Source organism: Xyrauchen texanus, chromosome 26, assembly GCF_025860055.1.
Source record: "Xyrauchen texanus isolate HMW12.3.18 chromosome 26, RBS_HiC_50CHRs, whole genome shotgun sequence".
NCBI lineage: Eukaryota > Metazoa > Chordata > Actinopteri > Cypriniformes > Catostomidae > Xyrauchen > Xyrauchen texanus.
Window position 1 is genome coordinate 42,254,979 of NC_068301.1, and position 27,560 is coordinate 42,282,538.

Consider the following 27,560-nt stretch of genomic DNA (forward strand, 5'->3'; position numbering starts at 1 on the left):
GGTTTAAGTCAGGGCTGTGGCTGGGCCATTCAAGAACTGTCACAGAGTTGTTGTGAAGCCACACATTCGTTATTTTAGCGGTGTGCTTAGGGTCATTGTCTTGTTGGAAGGTGAACCTTCGGCCCAGTCTGAGGTCCAGAGCACTCTGGAGAAGGTTTTTGTCCAGGATATCCCTGTACTTGGCCGCATTCATCTTTCCCTCGATTGCAACCAGTCGTCCTGTCCCTGCAGCTGAAAAACACCCCCACAGCATGATGCTGCCACCACCATGCTTCACTGTTGAGACTGTATTGGACAGGTGATGAGCAGTGCCTGGTTTTCTTCACACATACCGCTTAGAATTAAGGCCAAAAAGTTCTATCTTGGTCTCATCAGACCAGAGAATCTTATTTATCACCATCTTGGAGTCCTTCAGGTGTTTTTTAGCAAACACCATGCAGGCTTTCATGTGTCTTGCACTGAGGAGAGGCTTCCGTCGGGCCACTCTGCCATAAAGCCCCGACTGGTGGATGGCTGCAGTGATGGTTGACTTACTACAACTTTCTCCCATCTCCCGACTGCATCTCTGGAGCTCAGCCACAGTGATCTTTGGGTTCTTCTTTACCTCTCTCACCAAGGCTCTTCTCCCCCGATAGCTCAGTTTGGCCGGACGGCCAGCTCTAGGAAGGGTTCTGGTCGTCCCAAACGTCTTCCATTTAAGGATTATGGAGGCCACTGTGCTCTTATGAACCTTAAGGGCAGCAGAAATTTTTTTTGTGACCTTGGCCAGATCTGTGCCTTGCCACAATTCTGTCTCTGAGCTCTTCAGGCAGTTCCTTTGACGTCATGATTCTCATTTGCTCTGACATGCACTGTGAGCTGTAAGGTATTATTATATAGACAGGTGTGTGGCTTTCCTAATCAAGTCCAATCAGTATAATCAAACACAGCTGGACTCAATTGAAGGTGTAGAACCATCTCAAGGATGATCAGAAGAAATGGACAGCACCTGAGTTAAATATATGAGTGTCACAGCAAAGGGTCTGAATACTTAGGACCATGTGATATTTCAGATTTTTTTTTTTTAATAAATGTGCAAAAATGTCAACAATTCTGTGTTTTTCTGTCAATATGGGGTGCTGTGTGTACAACAATGAGGAGAAAAACTTAAATGATTTTAGCAAATGGCTGCAATATAACAAAGAGTGAAAAATTTAAGGGGGTCTGAATACTTTCCGTACCCACTGTATATCACACAATTTAATATAGTAACATATTCATAAAACTTCATGGCACTATATTTATTCAGTTTCACACAAAACTGTAACTTTGTTTTAGAAATCTTTAAAAATAATATTTGTTATAAATGGTAGATAGCAGTTTCTTCTGATTTCTGTGTAGTCATCCAATTTTATAAAGCTGTATAAAATTCTATATTTTTTATATTCAGAATAAAACACAATCTCCCATACCTTTATTGCATGAAGAAATGATGTGAAAATCTGTCTGTGAATCCTGTAGAACATTTGTGTGTTTCATTTGTAGCTCTCAATCTGGTGTGGTGAACATCTACTCACAGAAAGAATGCTTGCACAGTGTAGAGCCCAAACCTCTGAAGAGCATCATGAACCTGGTGACACCAGCAACCTCTTTATGCTTCAACAACACCTCTGAGATTTTGGCCATTGGCTCAAGAGCAGACGATGAGGCCAACCGATTGGTATGTTATATCTTACATACTCTACTTGACTAATATTAACAATTAATATTGTAAATTAAATTCCAATGTATTTTATTTAATATGCATTTAATATGCAAATATTTATTCATTTTTTATGTTTTTAAATTTTATATTGTAAATTTTCGGTCACTTCACTATTGCTAAATCCAGGTCTTGGAGTCTATTAACAGTAGAGGTCGACCGATTAATCGGCCGATTTTTTTGCATTTTTACATAATCGGCATCGGCCAATATCCACGCATATCAAGCCGATTATTAGGCAGGCGCATCTGTGGGCAGCCTAGTGTTGTTGTGGAACACGTGTTCGACGCACGCTGCCCCTAGAGTCATTTTCCAGCAGAGTGAGCAGACCTCAAGGAAGGAGATAAGTTCCTTGGAGAAAACAGTAAGGGTTAAATTTGTATAACTTCTTTAGATTTAATTAAAAACTTTTGATATGTTACTGCCAACTTCAAGAAAAAAACGTGACAAACGCGATAGTTGACATGACGTTCGGCTACTTTGGATATTGATAGCGTAGTTGAAGTTGCATTATCACAGCAGAAGGGTTGCTATCATGTCACAATAAGGAAGCAAGAATTTTGCAATTACAGACAGTGAATCTGAGACTTTTATTTGTTCTGTTTGTGTGTCTTATATTTGAGAGGGTTGTCACTCAATGCAGATAAATAAGTAATAAAAATATACCAATGCAGTATTTGAAGGACTGGCTTTGGTAAGCTCGGACGTTATCGGTTCTGCTGTCGGTACTGGAGAAATTAAGAAAATACATATATTATTGCTATAAAGAGAGTTATTTTATCTCGCCAGCCATTTCTATGTATAATAATATGAAACCATTTGTCTGTGATGCAATTTAGCTATTCGCAGTCAGAGAGAGAGAGAGAGAACTCGCTCACGCGGTGCTACAGCAAGCAAAACACGAGCCCAACACGAGCACAGCATAATGAGTGACAGAACTAAACATTCAAACATAGCCTGGTTTAGATCTGTGATTATTAGTCTGATTTTATTTTAGATTTCGCCTTCCAAAGATTATAAAAATAATATTTATACATAAGCCGCATTCTGTCTAGCACAACTTCCTTCCCTTCACAGCGGTGCACTGACATTTCTCCCTAAAACTCAAACTTAACGTCAGAATCAGCACGATCGGTGATTGTTGTAAAATGCTACTGTTGCTAAATTGCGGGACGCGTTTAATAATAAAAAGAGCGCAAGAGATAGGCGGAAGCTGTCTATTAAACATGTGACGATTGAGCCATTACTGCGAATCAAACAACAAAAGGCAAAGAGAAAATCACTTACAGCTCTTGAATGAATAACTTCTGCATTAATGAGCATTAATCTATCTATGATAAACTATGCAGTGTTATTTTACAATTGATTACTTTATTAGATTTCTTTTTAGACCACACCTGAACAGTAATGTTAGACCTTCCTGAAATAAAATTATATATGTATATATGTATATATATGTATGTATATATGTGTGTGTGTATGTATATATATATATATATATATAACAAAAAGAACCGTTAAGAATACCGTTAAAGTACCGGATCGATAAGCAGTATCGGTAAGATAGTAATACCATTAAAACCTTAATGATACCCATCCCTAGTTATGCCTGTGCTTCTCTTGGATGCTCTGAATATTGGATTACGTGTCTGGATTGCCCCTTAATTAAAGCTGCATTTGGATCTCAACCTTCGTGTCTCGGAGCAGTTCAGTAACACCTGCTTTGTTTATTTAATATATTTGTTATACATTATTTATACAATATGTTTTTACATTATACATTTTTAATTTTAAGTGTACAAGTGCAGATTGGTCAAGTGTTCAATAAATGTATTTGTTGAGAAATTTTGTCTATCTTAAGTAATTATTTGTGTTAAATTTTATCTTTCAAATAAAAGGTTCAAATAAGAGGTTAAAAACAAGCACATATCGGCCAATTATCGGCCAAAATAAATCGGCAGCATTAATCGTCCATCGGCCGACCCGGATTTCAAAAGATCGGCATCGGCCTGAAAAAAACAATATCGGTCGACCTCTAATTAACAGTTTTGTTTCCTTGTGCACACATTGTTTCGGTTATATGTATAACCCTGGTTCCCTAAAGAAGAGTGAGTTGACACAATAGGAGTACCTGACACAATAGGATATATGTCAGGAGTGACTTACTTGAAGCCATTTAGGGTCACACCAATTTATTGACTCTGCATCGTACAGTAAGCACACATCTTCAAGTTTGTCAAAAAGAATATACAGGATGTGTGTGTGTGTGTGTATGTATATATTATATATATATTAGGGCTATCGATAAAAAAAAATAATTCACACACACATCCAGCCATCTATCCTTGTTTGTCCATGAACTTGTTAGAAACAGCACAAGCAGTGATACTATTTCTGAAGTGAACTTTTTGAATTACATACGGAGGCTTGGACGCATCATTTGTTCTGAACCACAAAACAATAATATTGATTTTTGAAGTTAAAACATTAGTGTATATATATATATATGTGTGTGTGTGTGTGTGTGTATATATATATATATATGCGCAATATCACACCTCAACATCATTTAGTGCTGTAATTACCTAAGGCACTCGGCCGCCGGCTGAATCACAGGAGTGCTGATATAGGGCCATATCACACTCTTGCTCGTGTGATATTGCTTATATATATACAGTGAGGAAAATAAGTATTTGAACACCCTGCTATTTTCTCCCACTTGGAAATCATGGAGGGGTCTGAAATTGTCATCGTAGGTGCATGTCCACTGTGAGAGACATAATCTAAAAAAAAAATCCAGAAATCACAATGTATGATTTTTTAACTATTTATTTGTATGATACAGCTGCAAATAAGTATTTGAACACCTGTCTATCAGCTAGAATTCTGACCCTCAAAGACCTGTTAGTCTGTCTTTAAAATGTCCACCTCCACTCCATTTATTATTTATTATGCATAAAGACACCTGTCCACCCCATACAATCAGTAAGAATCCAACTACTAACATGGCCAAGACCAAAGAGCTGTCCAAGACACTAGAGACAAAATTGTACACCTCCACAAGGCTGGAAAGGGCTACGGGGAAATTGCCAAGCAGCTTGGTGAAAAAAGGTTCACTGTTGGAGCAATCATTAGAAAATGGAAGAAGCTAAACATGACTGTCAATCTCCCTCGGACTGGGGCTCCATGCAAGATCTCACCTCGTGGGGTCTCAATGATCCTAAGAAAGGTGAGAAATCAGCCCAGAACTACACGGGAGGAGCTGGTCAATGACCTGAAAAGAGCTGGGAGCACCGTTTCCAAGGTTACTGTTGGTAATACACTAAGACGTCATGGTTTGAAATCATGCATGGCACGGAAGGTTCCCCTGTTTAAACCAGGACATGTCAAGGCCCATCTTAAGTTTGCCAATGACCATTTGGATGATCCAGAGGAGTCATGGGAGAAAGTCATGTGGTCAGATGAGACCAAAATAGAACTTTTTGGTCATAATTCCACTAACCGTGTTTGGAGGAAGAATGATGAGTACCATCCCAAGAACACCATCCCTACTGTGAAGCATGGGGGTGGTAGCATCATGCTTTGGGGGTGTTTTTCTGCACATGGGACAGGGCGACTGCACTGTATTAAGGAGAGGATGACCGGGCCATGTATTGCGAGATTTTGGGGAACAACCTCCTTCCCTCAGTTAGAGCATTGAAGATGGGTCGAGGCTGGGTCTTCCAACATGACAATGACCCGAAGCACACCGCCAGGATAACCAAGGAGTGGCTCTGTAAGAAGCATATCAAGGTTCTGGCGTGGCCTAGCCAGTCTCCAGACCTAAACCCAATAGAGAATCTTTGGAGGGAGCTCAAACTCCGTGTTTCTCAGCGACAGCCCAGAAACCTGACTGATCTAGAGAAGATCTGTGTGGAGGAGTGGGCCAAAATCCCTCCTGCAGTGTGTGCAAACCTGGTGAAAAACTACAGGAAACGTTTGACCTCTGTAATTGCAAACAAAGGCTACTGTACCAAATATTAACATTGATTTTCTCAGGTGTTCAAATACTTATTTGCAGCTGTATCATACAAATAAATAGTTAAAAAATCATACATTGTGATTTCTGAATTTTTTTTTTTAGATTGTCTCTCACAGTGGACATGCACCTACGATGACAATTTCAGACCCCATGATTTCTAAGTGGGAGAACTTGCAAAATAGCAGGGTGTTCAAATACTTATTTTCCTCACTGTATATATAATATATATATATATATATATATATATATACACACACACACACACGTACACAGCTCTGGAAAACATTTTGACTACTCCAAATGTTTATTAAATCAACATCTCTAAATGTATGGCAGCCATTCCATTCCAGTGTCTATTGAATTCCTGCTTTAATTTTTGAGCCAGGAGTGGCATAAAATCACAACAGCAATGTGAAAGACTGGTGGAAATGTGGATATTCGGCGAATAAGACAAGCTAGCAGAAAGGCTGAGCGCAAATGGAAGAAGGACAAGCTACATATTTCACTTCAGTTATTTAAAGACAGCCTGTCAACCTACCAAAATGCTATAAAGGCGGCAAAAGCTGCGCACTTTTCTGACATGATTATGGCTAACCACTCTAGACCAAAGGTTTTATTTTCTGTTATAAACTCGGTTTTAAATCCTCCGGCAAATGTATTGAATGATGTTTCGGATGAGCTATGTGAACGTTTCTTGAGATTTTTTATTGACAAAATATCTAACTTGAGATGCAATGAATGCCAGCCGTTCAGCAATTAGTCAGTTGATGAATTCTGTTACCTGGGATGCTTTCGAGCCAATCACTCTGAATCTCCTCAAAGAAACTATCACTAAGATAAAACCTTCGTACTGCTCTCTAGACATCATCTCTCCTAAGTTTTTTAAATTGATTATCGATTCAGTAGGGCCAGGATTGGTGTCCTTTGTTAATAAATGCCTCCCTTACCTTACTTACTTATAGAGCCCTATCCCTGCTGCCCTCAAGGAGGCCACTGTCACTCCTTTGCTCAAGAAGCCTTCACTGGATCCCACCGTGTTAAATAATTTCCGTCCTATCTCAGTTTTACCTTTTGTTTTTAAGGTGTTGGAAAAAGTTGTTCTTGACCAACTCCAGCCCTTTCTAAAATGCAATGATATCTCTGAAAAATTTCAGTCTGGTTTTAAGTCTGCTCACAGTACTGAATCTGCTCTGCTGAGAGTGTTAAATGACATCTATCGCTCCACTGACACTGGAGACTCTTCTTCTTCTTGATCTGTCGGCAGCTTTTGATACTATCGACCACTCTATCCTGTTATCCAGACTAGAATATGATGTGGGGCTAAAAGGTGTCGTCCTCCAGTGGTTCCAATCTTATCTCTCGGGTCGTACTTTCAGAGTAAAGCAAGGAAATTGCTCTTCGTCTGCTGCGCATCTAACCTGTGGCCTTCCTCAAGGTTCTATTTTAGCGCCTTCTCTCTTTTCCCTCTACATCTTACCACTGGGCACCATTCTAAGAAGACATGGGGTATCTTTTCACTGCTATGCAGACGACACCCAATTGTATGTTCCAATCAAGAGAAATGATCCCTCTGCCCTTTCATCATTGTTAGGTTGTCTGGATGAAGTAAAATTTTGGCTGGATAAAAATTTTTTTGTTTTTAAATGAAAACAAAACAGAGATCATTGTTTTCGGGTCCACTGGTAATCCCCAGGCTGTTACCTTTGACCTAGGCAGACTAGCGGCATTTAGTTCTGCAAGTGTGCGGAACTTGGGCGTTTGTCTGGATGAGTCTTTAAATTTTGAAAAGCAAATCTCTTCTGTAATAAGCTCTAGTTTTTATCACCTGCGGCTGTTGTCAAAAGTCAAACCTTTTCTTAATCACAAAACTCTTGAGATGGCTGTTCATGCTTTTATCACCACAGGTGTAGATAACTGCAATTCACTTTACTGCGGTATCTCGAAAACGCAAACAGCTCGTCTTCAACTGGTGCAAAATGCCGCTGCAAGATTCCTCACAAATGGTCGGAAAAGTGACCACATCACCCCAATTCTGAGGTCTCTTCACTGGTTGCCCATTCATTTCAGAACTGAGTTTAAAATCCTGTTATTTGTGTACAAAGCTCTATGCAACCAAGCGCCTAGCTACCTAACTGAACTGCTTCAACCTTACACGCCGTCAAGAAGTCTGAGATCAGGTGAAAAAAATCTGTTACAAGTCCCTCAATGCAGACTTAAACGTAGAGGGGATCGAGCCTTTTCTGTGGTTGGGCCTCGGTTGTGGAACAATTTGCCCTTGGACGTTCGGATAGCCCCTTCTGTGATTTCTTTTAAGTCACTTTTAAAAATGCACTTGTTGTCTTTGGCCTACAAATAAGGTGCATATACGTGTATATGTATGTGTGTGTATATGTGTACATATATGTGTGTGTATGTATGTGTGTGTATGTATATATATATATATATACGTATGTGTATGTGTGTGTGTATGGGTGTTTCTATAGATATATTTATAGTTATATATTTTTTTCTGTCTATTTTATATTTCTCTCCTTCAAGTATGATACTAGTATTAAACCTGTTACTGTTTTCTCTGTTTTTATTTTCTACTACTGATAGTCTCTGAGACTGCTTGGACGTCTCCCGTTTTAAGGTGTTCTTAACCTTGTTGTACTGTTTTATGATGTGCTACTACACATGGTGTTGGTGTCTTTTAATTTTGTAGTTGTGTAAAGCACTTTGGTCAGTCAGTGGTTGTTATAAAATGTGCTATATAAATAAAATGAACTTGAACTTGAACTTGGAAGGCATGCAAAGACGCATGAAATCTGTTATTGAAAATCAGGGTTATTCCACCAAATATTGATTTTTGAAGTTAAAACATTAGTATTGTGTTTATAAATTAATATGGACTTGTTTTCTTTGCATTATTTGAGGTCTGAAAACACCCTTTTTTTTTTTTTTTGTTATATTGACCAGATGTAATTTCTGCAAATAAATGCTCTAAATGACCATTTTTATTTGGAATTTGGGAGAAATGTTGTCAGTATATTTATTTTACTCAAACTCATACATATAAATTGTAAATCCAGAGAAACTGAACATTTGTAGTAGTCTCTTAATTGTTTCCAGAAATTATATACAATATATGTGTGTGCGTGCGCACAGTTGAAGTCAGAAGTTTACATACACTTAGGTTGAAGTCATTAAAACTCATTTTTTAATCACTCAACAGATTTAATATTAGCAAACTATAGTTTTGGCAAGTCGGTTAGCACGTCTACTTTGTGCAAGACAGGAGTAATTTTTCCAACAATTGTTTACAGACAGAATGTTTCTGTATCTAGACTATATCACCGTTCCAGTGGGTCAGAAGGTTACATACACCAAGTTAACTGTGCCTTTAAGCAGCTTGGAAAATTCCAGAAAATTATTCCAAGCCTTTAGACCATTAGCTTCTGATAGGAGTTGTACTGAATTGGTGTACCTGTGGATGTATTTTCAAACCTTCAAAAAAATTGTTGACCTCCACAAGCCTTGTTCTTCCTTGAGAGCAATTTCCAAATGCCTGAAGGTACTATGTTCATCTGTACAAACAATAGTACAAACGTATAAACACCATGGGACCATGCAGCAATCATACTTCTCAGGAAGGAGATGCATTCTGTCGTCCTAGAGGTGAATGTAGTTTGGTGCAAAAAGTGCAAATCAATCCCAGAACAACAGCAAAAGACCTTGTGAAGATGCTGGAGGAAACTGGTAGACAAGTATCTATATCCACATAAAACAAGTCATATATTGACGTAACCTGAATGGCTGCTCAGAAAAGGAAGAAGCCACTGCTCCAACACTACCATAAAACAAGCCAGACTACAGTTTGCAAGTGCACATGGGGACAAAGATCTAACTTTTTGGAGAAATGTCCTTTGGGCTAATGAAACAAATATTTAACTGTTTGGCCATAATGACCATTGTCATGTTTGGAGGAAAAAGGGTGAGGTTTGCAAGCCGAAGAACATGATCCCAACCGTGAAGCATGGGGGTGGCAGCATCATGTTGTGGGAAAATTATATGGAAATATTGATGCAACATCTCAAGACATCAGCCAGGAAGTTAAACCTCTGTCACAAATGGGTCTTCCAAATGGACAAAAACCCCCAAGCATACTGCCAAAGTCGGCAAAATGGCTTGAGGACAACTAAGTCAAGGTATTGGAGTGGCCATCACAAAGCCCTGACCTCAATCTGATTTGTGGGCAGAACTGAAAAAGTATCTTCACGCAAGGAGGCCTACAAACCTGACATGGTTACACCAGTTTTGTCTGGAGGAATGGGCCAAAATTCCAGCAGCTTATTGTGAGAAGCTTGTGGAAGGCTACCCAAAATATTTTGGACTGGTTTAAAACCGCTGTTAGATAATCGGGTCTACCAGACCTTCCTTATCATATATACTTTATTCCTTATCAAGATGTGTTCCAAGTATTAAATTATATTTAACTTGACACAGTGACCTAAAAATGTGATGTTTATGATGGATATAAAAAGTCTACACACCCCTGTTAAAATGCTAGGTTCTTGTGATGTAAAAGAATGAGACAAAGATAAATCATGTCAGAACTTTTTTCACCTTTAATGTGACCTAATTGAAAAAAATCTGAAATCTTTGAGGGGAAAAAATAAAAAGACTCTAACCTGGTTTCAAAAGTGTGCACACCCTTAAACTAATACTTTGTTGAAGCACCTTTTGATGTTATTACAGCACTCAGTCTTTTTGGGTAGGAGTCTTTTAGCATGGCACATCTTGACGTGGCAATATTTGCCCATTCTTCTTTGCAAAAGTGCTCCAAATCTGTCAGATTGCGAGGACCTCTCCTGTGCACAGTTCTCTTCGGATCACCCCATAGATGTTCAATTGGATTCAGGTCTGGGCTCTGGCTGGGCCATTCTAAAACGTTAGTCTTCTGGTGAAGCCATGCTTTTGTGGATTTGGATGTATGCTTTGCTTTGTTGTCGTGCTGAAAGGTGAACTTCCTCTTCAGCTTTCTAACGGACGCCTGAAGGTTTTGTGCCAAAATTGCCTGGTATTTGGAACTGTTCATAATTCCCTCCACCCTGACTAAGGCCCCGGTTCCAGCTGAAGAAAAACAGCCCCAAAGCATGATGCTGCCACCACCATGCTTCACTGTGGGTATGGTGTTCTTTTGGGTGATGTGCAGTGGTGTTTTTGCACCAAACATACCTTTTGGAATTATGGCCAAAAAGTTCAACCTTGGTTTCACCAGACCATAACTTGAGACTTGATGCTTGTTTTTGCAAACTTCAGCCGGGCTTCGATGTTTTTCTTTGTAAGAAAATGCTTCCATCTTGCCACCCTATCCCATAGCCCATTCACATGAAGAATACGGGAGATTGTTGTCACATGTAGCACACAGCCAGTACTTGCCAGAAATTCCTGCATTTCCTTTAATGTTGCTGTTGGCCTCTTTGAAGCCTCCCTGACCAGTTTTCTTCTCGTCTTTTCATCAACTTTGGAGGGACGTCCCGTTCTTGGTAATGTCTCTGTTGTGCCAAATTTTCTCTTCTTGATGATGACGGTCTTCGCTGTGTTCCATGGTATATCTAATGCTTTGGAAATTATTTTGTAACCTACTCCAGAGGGATCTCATTGCTGAAAGATATCAATCTTTCAGCAATGAGATCCCTCTGATGCTTTGGAAGCTCTCTGCGGACCATGGGTTTTGCTCTGAGATGCAACTAAGAAAATGTCAGGAAATTCCTACTAGAACAGCTGAACTTTATTTGTGATTAATCAGTCACTTAAATGATGGCAGGTGTGTAATGACTTCTATTTAACATGATTTTGAATGTGATTGGTTAATTCTGAACACAGCCACATCCCCAGTTATAAGAGGGTGTGCACACTTATGCAACCAGGTTATTGTAAGGTTTTTAATTTGAATTGTTCCCCCACAAGGATTTCAGTTTGTTTTTCAATTAAATTGTTCACATAATAGGTCACATTAAAAGTGGAAAAAGTTCTGACATGATTTATATTTGTCTCATTCTTTTACATCACACAAACCTGGCATTTGAACAGGGGTGTGTAGACTTTTTATACCCACTGTGTATGTATGTGTGTGTATATATATATATATATATATATATACATATACATACATATATACACACGTGTGTGTGTGTGTATATTCAAGATTTTATGTAGATTCTAATGGACCCCCTGTATTGGCTTAGTCTTAAAGACACACCCACCTGCTGGTAATGCCAATCAGAAGATGGAGACAACCCATGTTTTTTGTGGTGTGTTAAGATCCAAGAATGTTGGTTGAAGGTTCAGAGTTTTATATGTGACGTATTGGGCATTCAAATACTGTATGCTGTGTTTTTCTTAGTTGTATATCTATGAATCAATAAAAAAAATTAATTACAAAAAACAAAGGGAAACCAGAACAGATGCGTGCAAAAACATGTTTGGTGTGAACAGGCCATTATTTTTTATAACTTTCAACTAACACATCTGTGGGTCATTAAGCTCCATTTTAATATACATTTTGATAGGTTTTATTTTGTTATCACTGTGCAATACGATTCTATTCATTAACATTAGTTAATGCATTCCTATATAAACTGCTTTGCGCAAAAAAAAGTTGCTTACTCCAATATTTTCTTGGACTGCCTTTAACTTTCATTAATGCACACATTCATCATTGAAATTGTTTCGACAACCTTATGCAACGTCACAAAAAAAATTCCATCTAGTTGCATTTATTTTTGGCCGCGAACTTGTATTGATGACTCGAGAGTCGTACCACTCCGTAAAGTCTTCTCCTGCACATCCCAAAGATCTTCAATGGACTCTTTGTTGGCCAATTCATGTGTGAAAATGATTCCTCATGCTCCCTGAACCACTCTTTCACAATTTGAGCCTGATGAATCTTGACATTGTCATACATGAATATGCCCGTGCTGTTAGGGAAGAAAAAATCCATTGGGATAAACTGGTCATTCAGTACATTCAGGTAGTCAGCAGACTTCATTTTATTGCCGCATAATGGTGCTGAGCCAAGACCTGACCATTTGAAGATCATAACACTGCCTCCAGAGGCTTGCATGACGTGTGCATCGATTCATGCTCTTCCTTTCTTACCATGATGCGCCCATTGCTTTGGAATGTTAAATCTGGACTCATCAGACCACATGACCATTTTCCATTGCTCCACAGTCCAATCTTTATGCTCCCTAGCAAATCAAAGTCATTTGTTTCCGATTAGCCTCACTAACAAGTGACTTTCTTGTGGCCACACAGCTGTTTAATCCCAATCCTGTAATTTCCTTTCGCATTGTGCATGTGGAAATGCTCTTACTTTCACTATTAAACATAGCTGTGAGTTCTATTGTTCTATTTTTACAATGTGACTTCAAGCCTTTTAGTGATATCAGTCACGATCATTCAAGATTTGTTCCACGAAGCTGACGATTCACCACTATCCTTCCAGGTTTTAATGATGCATTGGACAGTTCTTAACCCAATTCCAGTGATTTCAGCCATCTGAGTTTTCTTTGTTTGATGCAGGGCAATATTTTGCTCCTTCTGAAAGACAGTAACATCTTTTCAGGACCAAGGGATACCTCTTCCAACATGGTTGTTTAAGAAATGAGAATCTACACATCAGTTAGGGTTAAAATAATTGCTGCCAGCTCAAACACATTAATCACAGCAATAATTATCCAATCATAGACTGTTAAGTATCTGCTGATTTAAATCCAATTTATATTTATTTATTTTTTTTGGCCAGGCAGAGTATTTACTGTATATTTTCACATTGAGAATAAATGGGTTCATCAAAAAGCTGATACACTTTGCTTTCTGAGGCTTTATATAGAGTTAGGATGAAAATAAGGTGCATTTCAAACTGTTCTGGGATCAGTGAGACAGACTGCGCACTGGAGGTTAAGTCATTCTCTAAATGGTAAGCAAGTGTCCTATAGCTTTCTATGTAGCTAAATGCATTAATTCCTAAAATCCAACCAAAAGTTTATTTTCCGGCTGCAGATGATGTTTGGCAGACATGGGACGACGATGATCATTACATAGATTCAGAATTTTAATAATACTACATTTTATGTTAACATGGTTGGCAGTGATTGGATTATGCTGGACATTTCTTTGAATAGGAATTAAGTCAAGTAATTTTTATTTGTATAGCGCCTTTCACAACACACTTTCAAAGCAGCTTTACAGAAGATCAGGCATTAACAGAAGATAAAACTGTAATGTCTATAATATCTAGGAGTCATCTGTGTAATTAGATAAAATACGATTGTGAATTGTGTTTAAAAATAAATAATTAAATAATCATTGTATTTATAACCCCAGTGAGCAAGCCGAAGGCGACTGTGGCAAGGAACACAAAACTCCATAAGATGTTGATTAATGGATAAAAATAACTTTGGGAGAAACCAGACTCACTGTGGGGGCCAGTTCCCCTCTGGCTAACATCATGAATATAATGCCAATATTACTTATGTATAGTGCAAGTCATGGTGTAAAATGATTAAACTAAGTGTTAAGGGAGAGTGTTTAAACACAGATTTTGTATGAACTGTAAGATTAATGACTAATGTCTTTGATATCCATCCTGTATTAACTGCAGAAGTTCACATAGATGCAATTGTCCTTGTTAATTGGCTGATGAAGGCTTTTGTTGACAATTGTTAGTCTATGTATTCCTTTTCAAGAGTGTAGTCCACCAATAGACTGAGGTGATGCAGGCAGAGATCAGTGAGGTGCATCGCAGTTCAACCTGGCCATTAATTTCGGTGAGGTTCGGTGTGGTCCATCCTAAGTCCAAGGTTCAGACAATGGCATATGAAGTATCTTATTGTTGGATTTGGCATCAGTTCATCCTCTGAAGTCCATCATAATAGACTGAAGTGATGTTTTGCTGTCACTGACTGCATTTAGTCATCACACAGCGACACGTAGCAGTAGAGTCCAACACGAAGCAGGATAGGACTCCCGAGGTTGAGACAGGGAAACAAATAAAATAATATTAGCATAGATGCTGTTCAATTTATTGCAGAGTTGTAGATCATGATCAATGTTTCTGGTTCTGGCAGACCTAACTAAAGCAGCCTAATTGTGGGTTGAAGCATAAATTTGGTGTGTGCCTAGCTAAATATGAGTCTTTAGTCTCGACTGAAGCAGTGTGTCTGCATCTCGAACAGTGTTAGGGAGACTATTCCATAGTTTAGGAGCCAAATATGAAAGGATCTACCTCCTTTGTGGATTTTGATTTTCTATGAACTAATAACAGGCCAGAATTTTGCGATCGTAATGAACGTGATGGAATATAGTGTTGGTAGAAGGTCACTTATGTACTGCAGAGCTAGACCATTCAAAGCTTTGTATGTAGTTAACAGGATTAAATTAATATGAAATTTAACAGATGTACAGCCAATGTAACAATGATAAAATGGGGCTAATATTATCTTATTTCTTGGTTCTTGTTAGCACTCTGGCTGCTGCATTTTGAACCAAGTGAAGTTTATTTATTGACCTTGCTGGAAATCCTCCAAGTAATGCATTACAATAATCTAGTCTTGAGGTCACAAACGCATGAATTAGTTTTTCGGCATCAGCAACAGAGCATGTGCCGTAATTTAGCAATATTTCTTAGGTGGAAGAATGCTGTTCTACAAACATTGGTAATTTGATTTTCAAAGGACAGATTGGTATGAAATATAACACCTAAGTTCGGTTTTGTTGGAATTGAGTTGGACACTTCTGGCCATCCAGTCATTTATTTCATTGAGAGAGATTGCTTATTTGGAGAATTGTGAAATCTCATCAGGTTTTGAAGAAATATAAATTTGGGTATTGTCAGCATACCAGTGGAAACTTATTCCACGATTTCTGATAATATCTCCCAGGGGAAGCATATACAAGGAGAGGCCTTAAAACTGATCCCTGTGGCACTCCATACTTTTGTTTGGTTTGACAATTCCTCATTTACATAGACAAAGTGGTAGCGGTCTGCTAAATAGGACCTAAACCATGCTAATGCAACTCCACAAATGCCAACATAATTCTCTAGCCTTGTTAAGAGAATGTTGTGATCTATTTTGTCGAATGCAGCACTAAGATCTAAAAGCACTAGAAGTGAAATGCAGCTGTGATCAAATGATAAGATCAAGTCATTTGTAACTCTGATGAGTGCAGTCTCTGTACTGTGAGGCCTAAATCCTGACTGAAATTGTTCATATATACTATTTCTCTGTAGAAATGGTCATATTTGGGAGGATACTACCTTTTTTATAGTATTTTCGACATTAATTGAAATCGCTCTAATTAGCCAATTCTCCAGGATCAAGTTGTGGCTTCTTCTTAATAAGCGGTTTGATAACTGCCATTTTAAAGCTTAGTTTATATTGGATCTAACAAACATGTGGCTTTTGATGTTTCGATAAATTTTGTTAGCTCTTCATGACCTATGACAGTGAAGGATTGAAGTTGCATGCAAGGTAAATTATGAGACACTGTTTTCTGAGGTGCTATTACAGATGATTGCTTATGCAAGGCTCGAAGATTGTTATGTTTATAACAATAACCGGGGGAGTAGATTAATTTCAACTAATAGAATAATTCAGTTTAAGCCAGGTTTCAGTCAAACAGAGTGCATCCATACTATGATCTGTAATCATTTAATTAACAATTAGTCCTTTGGTAGAAAGGGATTTAATGTTTAGTAGCCCTATCTTTATTTGATGTTTATCTTTAATTTGTTTGTTTTGTTCAAGTTTGACCTTAATACCATTTTTTCTAAATGATTTAGTGAGGGTATTGTGTTTGGTAGTTCGGGGAACAGACATGGTCTCTGAGATATCTAGGTGATATAGATATCTGTGTTGTAGTTTGTGACCTGTGTGATGTCTCAAGGCAGCTAGCAGACGTTTGGATTAACTAGTTTGTCTGCTTCCTGACCTGGGCCCCAGTTAGTCAAATACTATCATTATTAAGACTAGGGCTGGGCGATTAAAAAAAAACTCCATGATATTGACGATACACTTTTGAGTAATTTTCGCGGGGCAAGTGCTTCACTAGCGTCGGGAGTGGCTTTGTGCGGATTTCTTCCGTGTCAGTGGAAACACAGCCTCAGACTGTATGAAGTTATTATTGCCCCCGGGTCAATAACAGGTCACTGCGTTCCAGATCGGACCCCAGATTGATTCCATTTAGACTGCAAGTCATCATGATGACTGTTACACCCTTTCATAGTCTGTAGTGAGCAGCGTGACAAAACAACTGTATTCTTGAATATTTTTCTCTAGCACTGAAACACGCTTGACTGGATGCCCTGTCCTGATCAACACCCTCTTCCTCTTTTCCCCACATGTGAGTAAACATGAGGTGCGTGTTTCCAGAGCGTCTTTAGACCATAACGTTTTTTTCTTTGTAAATTGTTTTATTAATCAGCCTGTTCAAAGCCTTTAATAATAAACAAATATATTTCTGTTCTAATTTTGTGAAATTATTCAGATATCATCTCTGACATGGATAAAAGTCAAAACAATTACTAGTTTGTAGCCCAGTCTCTCACTTTAATGAAAATAGAAAAAGGGTCCATTCAGACTTTTACATTTTCAAATGTTTCTCTTTGAAGATACCCCTGAACCCCCATACAGTATCATTCCTCAGTCACAAGGGCTTCTATGCCCCCATTCTTGGATATCTGTATGTAAAGAAATATGAAAATAATTTTAATTTAAAAAAAATGTATGTATATGTGTGTGTGTGTGTGTGTGTGTGTATATATTATATATGTGTATATACACTCACCTAAAGGATTATTCGGAACACCTGTTAAATTTCTCATTAATGCAATTATCTAATCAACCAATCACATGGCAGTTGCTTCAATGCATTTAGGGGTGTGGTCCTGGTCAAAACAATCTCCTGAACTCCAGACTGAATGTCAGGCATGGTTGTTGGTGCCAGATGGGCCGGTCTGAGTATTTCACAATCTGCTCAGTTACTGGGATTTTCACGCACAACCATTTCTAGGGTTTACAAAGAATGGTGTGAAAAGAGAAAAACATCCAGTATGCGGCAGTCCTGTGGGCGAAAATGCCTTGTTGATGCTAGAGGTCAGAGGAGAATGGGCCGACTGATTCAAGCTGATAGAGCAACTTTGCCTGAAATAACCACTCGTTACAACCGAGGTATGCAGCAAAGCATGTGTAAAGCCACAACACGCACAACCTTGAGGCGGATGGGCTACAACAGCAGAAGACCCCACCGGGTACCACTCATCTCCACTAAAAATAGGAAAAAGAGGCTACAATTTGCAAGAGCTCACCAAAATTGGACAGTTGAAGACTGGAAAAATGTTGCCTGGTCTGATGAGTCTCTTTCTGTTGAGACATTCAGATGGTAGAGTCAGAATTTGGCGTAAACAGAATGAGAACATGGATCCATCATGCCTTGTTACCACTGTGCAGGCTGCTGGTGGTGGTGTAATGGTGTGGGGGATGTTTTCTTGGCACACTTTAGGCCCCTTAGTGCCAATTGGGCATCGTTTAAATGCCACGGCCTACCTGAGCATTGTTTCTGACCATGTCCATCCCTTTATGGCCACCATGTACCCATCCTCTGATGGCTACTTCCAGCAGGATAATGCACCATGTCACAAAGCTTGAATCATTTCAAATTGGTTTCTTGAACATGACAATGAGTTCACTGTACTAAAATGGCCCCCACAGTCACCAGATCTCAACCCAATAGAGCATCTTTGGGATGTGGTGGAATGGGAGCTTCGTGCCCTGGATGTGCATCCCACAAATCTCCATCAACTGCAAGATGCTATCCTATCAATATGGGCCAACATTTCTAAAGAATGCTTTCAGCACCTTGTTGAATCAATGCCACGTAGAATTAAGGCAGTTCTGAAGGCGAAAGGGGGTCAAACACAGTATTAGTATGGTGTTCCTAATAATCCTTTAGGTGAGTGTATATGTATGTATATATGTGTGTATGTATGCGTGTGTGTATATATATATATATATATGTGTGTGTGTGTGTGTGTGTGTGTATAATATATATTCCTTCATTATGATTAAATATGAACCGATCATCTTATAACATTCATATCCAACTGCACTCAACTGAAACTCTATAAAATATTGTAGTATTTTCATAGAAGATCCCTCAGACACCACTGCATTGGCTGTGTCTGGGCCCCCAACAAAGTTTTGTAAAGACTATTTAGGATTTTGTTTTCTCAAATTTTTTTGGAAATTAAAAAAAATGTGCAATGTGCAAATGTGATTGAATATCGTGATAAATATCGAAATCAAATAATATGAAAAATATCGTGATAATATTTTTTGCCGTATCGCCCAGCCCTAATTAAGACTATGAGCCAAATTACTAGAGGTAATTTTTGCTGACAGAAGAATCTATAGCAAACATGTGGCATGTAATGCAGGAAGCCATGATTTACTGGTCATGTTGTTGCGGTTATGGTTGTTCTTGAGCAGTAGGGTTTGAGATCAATGTTCCTAATCAACAGATGTTTGAGATTGATGCTGTAATCTGTGTAAAATACATTGGAGAAAACGAAAGTCGAGACTCGATGTAGACAAGCGGAAAAAAGAAAAGGAAAAAACTAGAGAAACTGGTCCACGTGGTATATAATACACACAGATGAAAGAGTAGAAAAACGGGAAAAACCTGAATACGCCTTTGGAATACTTATGTACATGTGATTTTGTTTTTTACTTTTAATACATTTGCAAAGATTTCAAACTACTTTCACGTTGTCATTATGGAGTATTGTTTGTAGAATTCTGAGGAAAATAATGAATTTAATAAATTTTGTAATAAGGCTGCCAAATAACAAAATGTGGAAAAAGTGAAGCGCTGTGAATACTTTCCGGATGCACTGTAAGCTCCTTAACTTTCACTGCATGAACCAGGTCTTCATCCACAACAACTTCCTTTTAAATCACCATCTTCAAAAGCAAACAACAATGCACATTTGCTTCTCACGAGAATGAGATTTGACCCATTCAGCCTATTGAAATAGTATGGTTATAGCACCACTAGGTGGTTTAGAGTAGAATGTGAGCATTTACTGCAGCTACCGCAGCGATAAAAAGGCCATTCTGGACTCATAACATCTTAGTGATTGGAAGTCTGATTCTTTTTCACAAACCGGTTCTTTCGGATGGTTTGTTTCAATGAACCAGTTCAAAAAACGATTCAGCAGTTCTTTTACATCATCGCGTAATGACGTCACCGTACATATTGCTAATACCCCAGCATCGTGGAATTCACGCTCAAACACATTAGATAAAGTCATATGTAAACACAAATTGCTGATTATAAAATGTTATTAAATTAAGGTATACTGCCTGGCAAAAAAAAAAAAATAAAATAATTCTGGCAACAATTCTATTAACCCTAACTGATGTAGTGTGTAGCTCTCATTTCTTAAACAACAAAGTCAGATGACATATCCCCTGGTTGTGGAGATTGCTGAAATCTTTGGAATTGGATTAAGAACTGTCCAACACATTATCAAAACCTGGTAGGATAGTGGTGAACAGTCAACCTTGTGGAAGAAATATGGTTGGAAAAAATCTTGAATGATCATGATTGGAGATCACTAAAACGCTAAGTCACATTGTAAAAAAAATCGACAGTAGAAATCATGGCTATGTTTAATAGTAAAAGTAAAGCATTTCCACATGCACAGTGCAATGAGAATTTACAAGATAGGGACTAAACGGCTGTGTAGCCACTTGTTAGTGAGGCTTATCAGAAAAAACGTCAGTTTGCTAGATAGCAAATAAATTGGACTGGAGCAATAGAAAAAGGTCATGTGGTCTAATAAGTCCAAATTTACCCTATTCCAAAAGGCTGTCCAATGAAATATTAGAGTATGCAACTTTTTTTTTTTTTTTTGGCCAGGCAGTGATAAGTGTCAACGGTTTCCTACTTTAAAGATTTATACCTAAAGCATCCAATACTGACTCTGATATACAAACGCGGATGTTCTACATGTCTAAAGAATATAAAGTGAATAAACTAGTCTTTATCAATTCACCCTTTTTACAGAAAACATGATCCAGCTTATAACTTCAAATATAATCTGTATGCACAATACTCAAAAGTAAATACATTTAGATCTCACGACTGAATGTTTTGCCCCCTCATTCAAGTTCTCGATTCATGCATGTTCATCAGCCGCTCTCTCAACAGTTCTCAGTATATTCCATACATGTTTGAAAGAGGTGATTCTCAGTTCAGTGGACTGGTGACTGGTGAGCTGCTGTGATCAACACTTTGTACTTTTGACTCGAGCTGCTGTCCCCAGATCAGTAGACTGTTGAATTTGTTGAAACAGGCTGCTTATTTTGACATTACCTTATTCCAAATATTTTTGGCTGTGCTCAGTATGTCATTATACAAAGCAAATAACATGCAACGACTTTGGGAATACATGTGTCATATTAATTCAGAACAAGCTTAGAAATGGTGCTTGTCCAAGTTTTTCTTTGGTGCTAGTCTACTCTTTAACATCTAATTATGATTAAAAAATATTAGATGGTATTTTTGTACCAGTAAATACATTTACATACATACAATATAGCACAATAAAAATAAGAAAAAGCATAACTATTGCCATAAATAAAAAAAACAAAAGCACTATTCCGATAACAATGAAATGTGATGGGTCACACATTTAACCAACATAGTTTACCGGTAAGGTACATGTATTATAATGTTAAACAATATAAATTTTTACTGTTAATTATACAGTAATATTTTATCGTAAACTAACATGTATTGTCTTGTTAAACATTATATATTTTTTGCCTGTATATGTTAAGGTAACTACTCATTAACTAATACATTTTACAAATATATATATTGTTTTTTTTTTACTGTAGCGTTTTTAATATTCTTTTTCCATTTAAAATTATGGACATTTTTCCAGTGTAGATTTTGGAAAAACTGTGGCTCGTGGGTTAAATTTTATTTAAAGATTACTAATTCTACTTGAAGGAAAACACATTGTGTTTATGTTGTGTAAAGTACAACTTCAGTGGCTTTTCTGCAATTTTTCTCCTTAGGTCCATATTCCCAGTTTCACAGTGTTTTCCAATTTTCCACAATTCCGAAAGAAGACTATCTTTCGAACACATTGTTTGGATTTCTCCCCAAGGAGTGGCTTCTACTCTGTGGCCAATAATAAGGGTCATGCGTTGTTGTTCAGGTGGGTTAGAATAACATTTAATACATTAAACATATTTAACACATTACAGTTTTGTTAAACAAATAATCAATGTTTTTGTGAGCATTTATATTCTCTTTCTTTGTCTTTAGGCTTCTACATTATAATGACTTCTAAAGATGGACAGATGGATGTTTTTGATGGCACCTACTCCAATTGTTCAAGTGTATTCATTAGATTTTCATGTCATAATAATGACTGTCCTTAACACAGTCTTCAGTAGTGGAATTGCTGTAATGCTCTTGAGTGATTAACAGGGCTCAACCAGGAGGATGTTGTCAAAAAGAGATTTGCTTGAAATGATTCAATTTAAAAATAGTTAAGAAAATATAGCAACACACACCTTCCAATAAATCAAATAATAGTTTACCACACTGATTTAACCAATTCATTAGTGCAAAGCATTCTCCAGGATTACCTGTTCATCCTTTAAGTTGTCAAAATCAGGACCATGAACTGGGTCATTCCTGTAATGAAGATCATGTGTGTGAATATTGGATAAAATATTAAACTTACAATTGCTAAAGATTGAAATCATTTTAATTTTCTTGTCACAATTTAGTGAACATACAGTTCAATGGGTGTGATGAATTCTGTGATGTTTTGTGTTATTGGTTTGTCTCATTCTAAAATATTCCATCCTGTTTGATAAATACTAAACTGATTAATATTGATACAATTACAGAAATCGGAGTGATGTGAAGAAAAAAAATAAGGCTGTTAATCAATTAAAAATGTTTTACTAATCTCAGTTTTTTGTGTTTGGTTAACTCTGAACTGAGAATCTGAATAAAAGAGAGGACAAATAGAAGATCGAAACTCTTAGCCCAATTCAAAGGATACATATTTAAAAGCTGCATGTTTTTATTGTTGCTGGAGTGTGTGCAGACATTATTTTACAACATGTTGAGCAGGATATTTGTTATTTGAGGGGTGTCATTTCAGAAGACCTCTTGCATAACGGCATATCCTGGTCTGTGCATTGTAAAAAAAAATCTACTTATGATTTTCTTTTTATAACATGTAAAACAGTCATGTAAATTGCAGACATTAACATGTTACAGTTCCAGCCCTATGAAAATCTTAAATGATTAGGGAAAGAAGCAACTTAAAGATTAACTTAACTGTCTAACCCATTATGCTTAAGCGATGACATTATCTAAAAAAATTAAGTTGGGATTTTAGGCTTGTAGTCACAAATACACTCACCTAAAGGATTATTAGGAACACCTGTTCAATTTCTCATTAATGCAATTATCTAATCAACCAATCACATGGCAGTTGCTTCAATGCATTTAGGGGTGTGGTCCTGGTCAAGACAATCTCCTGAACTCCAAACTGAATGTCAGAATGGGAAAGAAAGGTGATTTAAGCAATTTTGAGCGTGGCATGGTTGTTGGTGCCAGACTGGCCAGTCTGAGTATTTCACAATCTGCTCAGTTACTGGGATTTTCACGCACAACCATTTCTAGGGTTTACAAAGAATGGTGTGAAAAGGGAAAAACATCCAGTATGCGGCAGTCCTATGGGCGAAAATGCCTTTGATGCTAGAGATCAGAGGAGAATGGGCCGCCTGATTCGAGCTGATAGAAGAGCAACTTTGCCTGAAATAACCACTCGTTACAACCGAGGTATGCAGCAAAGCATTTGTGAAGCCACAACACGCACAACCTTGAGGCAGATGGGCTATAACAGCAGAAGACCCCACCGTGTACCACTCATCTCCACTACAAATAGGAAAAAGAGGCTACAATTTGCAGGAGCTCACCAACATTGGACAGTTGAAGACTGGAAAAATGTTGCCTGGATGGTGAGTCTCGATTTCTGTTGATACATTCAGATGGTAGAGTCAGAATTTGGCGTAAACAGAATGAGAACATGGATCCATCATGCCTTGTTACCACTGTGCAGGCTGCTGGTGGTGGTGTAATGGTGTGGGGGAAGAAGACATCTTCTAACCCCAGAAGAAGACATCTTCTAACCCCACTGTGAGTTTTGATGCAACTGGCACACTTTAGGCCCCTTAGTGCCAGTTGGGCATCGTTTAAATGTCACGGCCTACCTGAGCATTGTTTCTGACCATGTCCACCATGTACCCATCCTCTGATGGCTACTTCCAGCAGGATAATGCACCATGTCACAAAGCTCGAATCATTTCAAATTGGTTTCTTGAACATGACAATGAGTTCACTGTACTAAAATGGCCCCCACAGTCACCAGATCTCAACCCAATAGAGCATCTTTGGGATGTGGTGGAACGGGAGCTTCGTACCCTGGATGTGCATTCCACAAATCTCCATCAACTGCAAGATGCTATCCTATCAATATGGGCCAACATTTCTAAAGAATGCTTTCAGCACCTTGTTGAATCAATGCCACGTAGAATTAAGGCAGTTCTGAAGGCGAAAGGGGGTCAAACATAGTATTAGTATGGTGTTCCTAATAATCCTTTAGGTGAGTGTATATTTGCTCTAGCCCCAAACCCGTTTCCTGTTGACCATTGCCTTTACCCCTTCATTATGTACATGAAGAGCTGCCGACAAGGTCCTTTTAATGAAGGTAGACCCTAGCAGAGATTTACAACAAGCAATCCTGGAAATCTAGGTTTGTGATTGGGGCAGGTTAATGTTGTGCCACAGCCTTAAGCCCTATTCTCACCTTGGCTGAATTATTTTAATTTTATTTACTTTAACCCCATATCTGTTAGCTTCTCTCTTTCTTTTTCTTGCCTTTTCTCCCCAATTCCTAATGCACTCGAAGTCCTTGTGGTGGCATAGTGACTCGCCTCAGTTCGGGTGGCGGAAGACAAATCTCCGTTGACTCCGCATCTTGAGACAGCCAGTCTGTGCATTTTATCACGTGGCTTGAGCACGTTACCATGGCTTCACGCTATTCTCCATAGCATCCACGCACAACTCACTAAGTGCCCTATCGAGAGCGAGAACCGCATTATGGCAATCAGAGGTTGTTACGCCATGTGACTTTACCCTCCTTAGCAACCGGTCCAATTTGGAAGGAGACCTGGCTGGAGTCACTCCGCACGCCCTTGATTTGAACTCACGTCTCCAGAGGTGGTAGTCGGCGTCAATACTCGCTGAGCTACCCAGGCCCCCCCATGTCTGTTAAACATTTGCATTTTAAAATATAATATTTTTTTTGCTGCTAAAAAAGACCCAGGAAAATTCATGATGTCACAGATAATTTTTTTTTTCAATCAAATGCTTTCTAGAATGACAATATCTGTGATCTAAGTAGTATAAATGATTATTTTCAAGGGCATTTTGAAGGGAGAACAGTCCATGCTGTAACCTGCGTGAAGTTAGCCCCCCACCCAACGCAAAATGTTGGCAATACAACAACTACTCCTTATCAATGTTTTTGTAGTCGCTATGGTGTTTATTATATGGTGTTTATTAAAAATGGATTGGTGTTCAGACAGCAGCAGCTCAGTAATCATCTGGTGTCTGTCGGACTCTTTTTCTGTCACTCACTTTCGCTCCGCTCTGGGCATGAGAACAAAAGCGCAAATCTCAATGTGAACACACTTTTAGAGTCGAATTGTCGAAGAATTTCTGTCAAGACTAATCATCACATAATTTGTTAAATAAACAATTATCTTCATTCACTGGCTTTTCCTGATTGAACTTTTTATTTATTTACATGGAGTATCATCTGCTACACTTCACTGCCACCACTAGGCTCAAGTGACACTTCTGTTCAAGATGCTCTTGTGGAAATTAGTGTATAGTAGAGAAAAAATCGTTACTAAATAAAATTTCTGGCCAAATACAGTTTTACATGTGACCCATCTTAGTTTTTTGAATACATTGTGCATCTACGGGTAAACATTACCATACAGGTTATAATATAATATACATTATCCTTATATATTATTACTATATTATCCTTATATTCAGACCAATACAGTAATGAAAACAAGTTTATACTGAACATGACATTTTTTGTGTTGGGATTATTTAAGAGGATAATTATGTTTTGCCTATGCCAGATGTCCAAAAAAACAGCAGTTGAAAGAGATTCCATTTTCACAGTCCTTATTCGTCAAAAAATAAGTCCAAATGGCAACATAGCTACTCCTAATCAGAGCATCTGGACAGAGCTTAGTAAGCAGCTAGAAAACAAGATCACTGCAAAGGCTCTATACACTTTTGTTCAATTAAATACAACATCTGGACTGCTTTAGGGTTTACTCATGAAACAAAAGGCAGTACTGATTTTGAGCCAGGGTCCCTTTCACCCAGATCGAAAGATTGCTGGACTTTTGATCTTGAAGTTCCACAGAAATGGATTGAATTCATGCCTGAAACAGTTAAATACAACAAGTTCTCTAAAACACCAAAAAGGAATACACAATTTTGAATTTGTGATGGTCTATCCATCAGCCACAGAGAAATCACAGAAACATAGAAATCAGAGGCAACTGTAAGGAGTGTTGTGGCCACATTCACAGAAAATGTGACCGAGTGCCTGAAATGAACAGCCCAACGGTGCTCAAGTGTTTAATTAAAAACACTGATCACTCCCTGCACACTGGCTGTTCCAAGCGTGCAATGTCTGGTAACTTGCAACAAAGCTGATGGATTTTGGAGATCCTGAGCCAAGTCATCTGCCTAATTTAGCCACCCTGCACAAAGCAAAGCAAGAGAGAAATTATTTAGAATTGGGCAACAAGGATCCCATTGGGTCACTGCAGATGTTAAAATGCAGTGCACTGCACAGTGGTCGCATTAAAGACATTGGACTGGACAAGTTATTCTGTCACTATTGGAGTCAAACACAAATGTATATGTACAAGTCATTCTCAAAGACATCTTCTAACCCCACTGTGAGTTTTGATGCAACTGGCTCAGTAGTGAGGAAACTACAGAGACCAAATGGCAAGTCTGGCCATATATTCTTATATCAGGGCATTCTGGCAGGGGATGAGAGCTGAAGTTTCCCAGAGGTGCAAATGCTGTCAGAGAGACACTATTAATGCAATAACACATTGGCTGACAGAATGGATATGCGCAAGTGCACAAACTCCAAAAGAGGTTGTGAGTGACTTTTCTCTGGCTTTGCTGGGAGCTCTGGTCAAGACTTTTACTCCTCATTCTGATCTAAATACCTACATCAATGAGTGTTGTGGTGTCTTACTCGGTAAACAGTCAGGGACTGCTTGAAGAAAAAATACACAATCGCATTAAAGATTTCTTTGTGATGTCATGTCACATTCCATGGACGATGCAAAAGAGCTACTACACAGTACTACTGTTGTGGCTCTCAGCGAAGCAGAGGGCAATGACAGTTCTGGAGCCAGTTCAAAAAGCAGAGTTCAAAAACATCAAACGTGGCCTTTTCCAAGCATGAAAACTTGCCTATTCGGGTGGATGGATTCATTGCAACATGCAAATTTGTTCTGCAAAACAAAAAGGTGAGGAAAATGGTGAAGAGGATGCAGTTGTTGCAACAGTGATCATCACAGGAGCCAATCCACTACC

The 27,560-nt window shown here is 38.3% G+C and overlaps 1 long non-coding RNA gene across 1 annotated transcript; it reads left to right on the forward strand.

Annotated features, from left to right (window-relative positions):
• Positions 1-1,247: 1,247 nt before the first annotated feature.
• On the forward strand, positions 1,248-25,680 carry LOC127619499 (uncharacterized). Its single transcript, XR_007967565.1, has 3 exons — positions 1,248-1,699; positions 21,899-22,041; positions 22,152-25,680. It is a non-coding gene; the product is annotated as an uncharacterized LOC127619499 (long non-coding RNA).
• Positions 25,681-27,560: the final 1,880 nt, after the last annotated feature.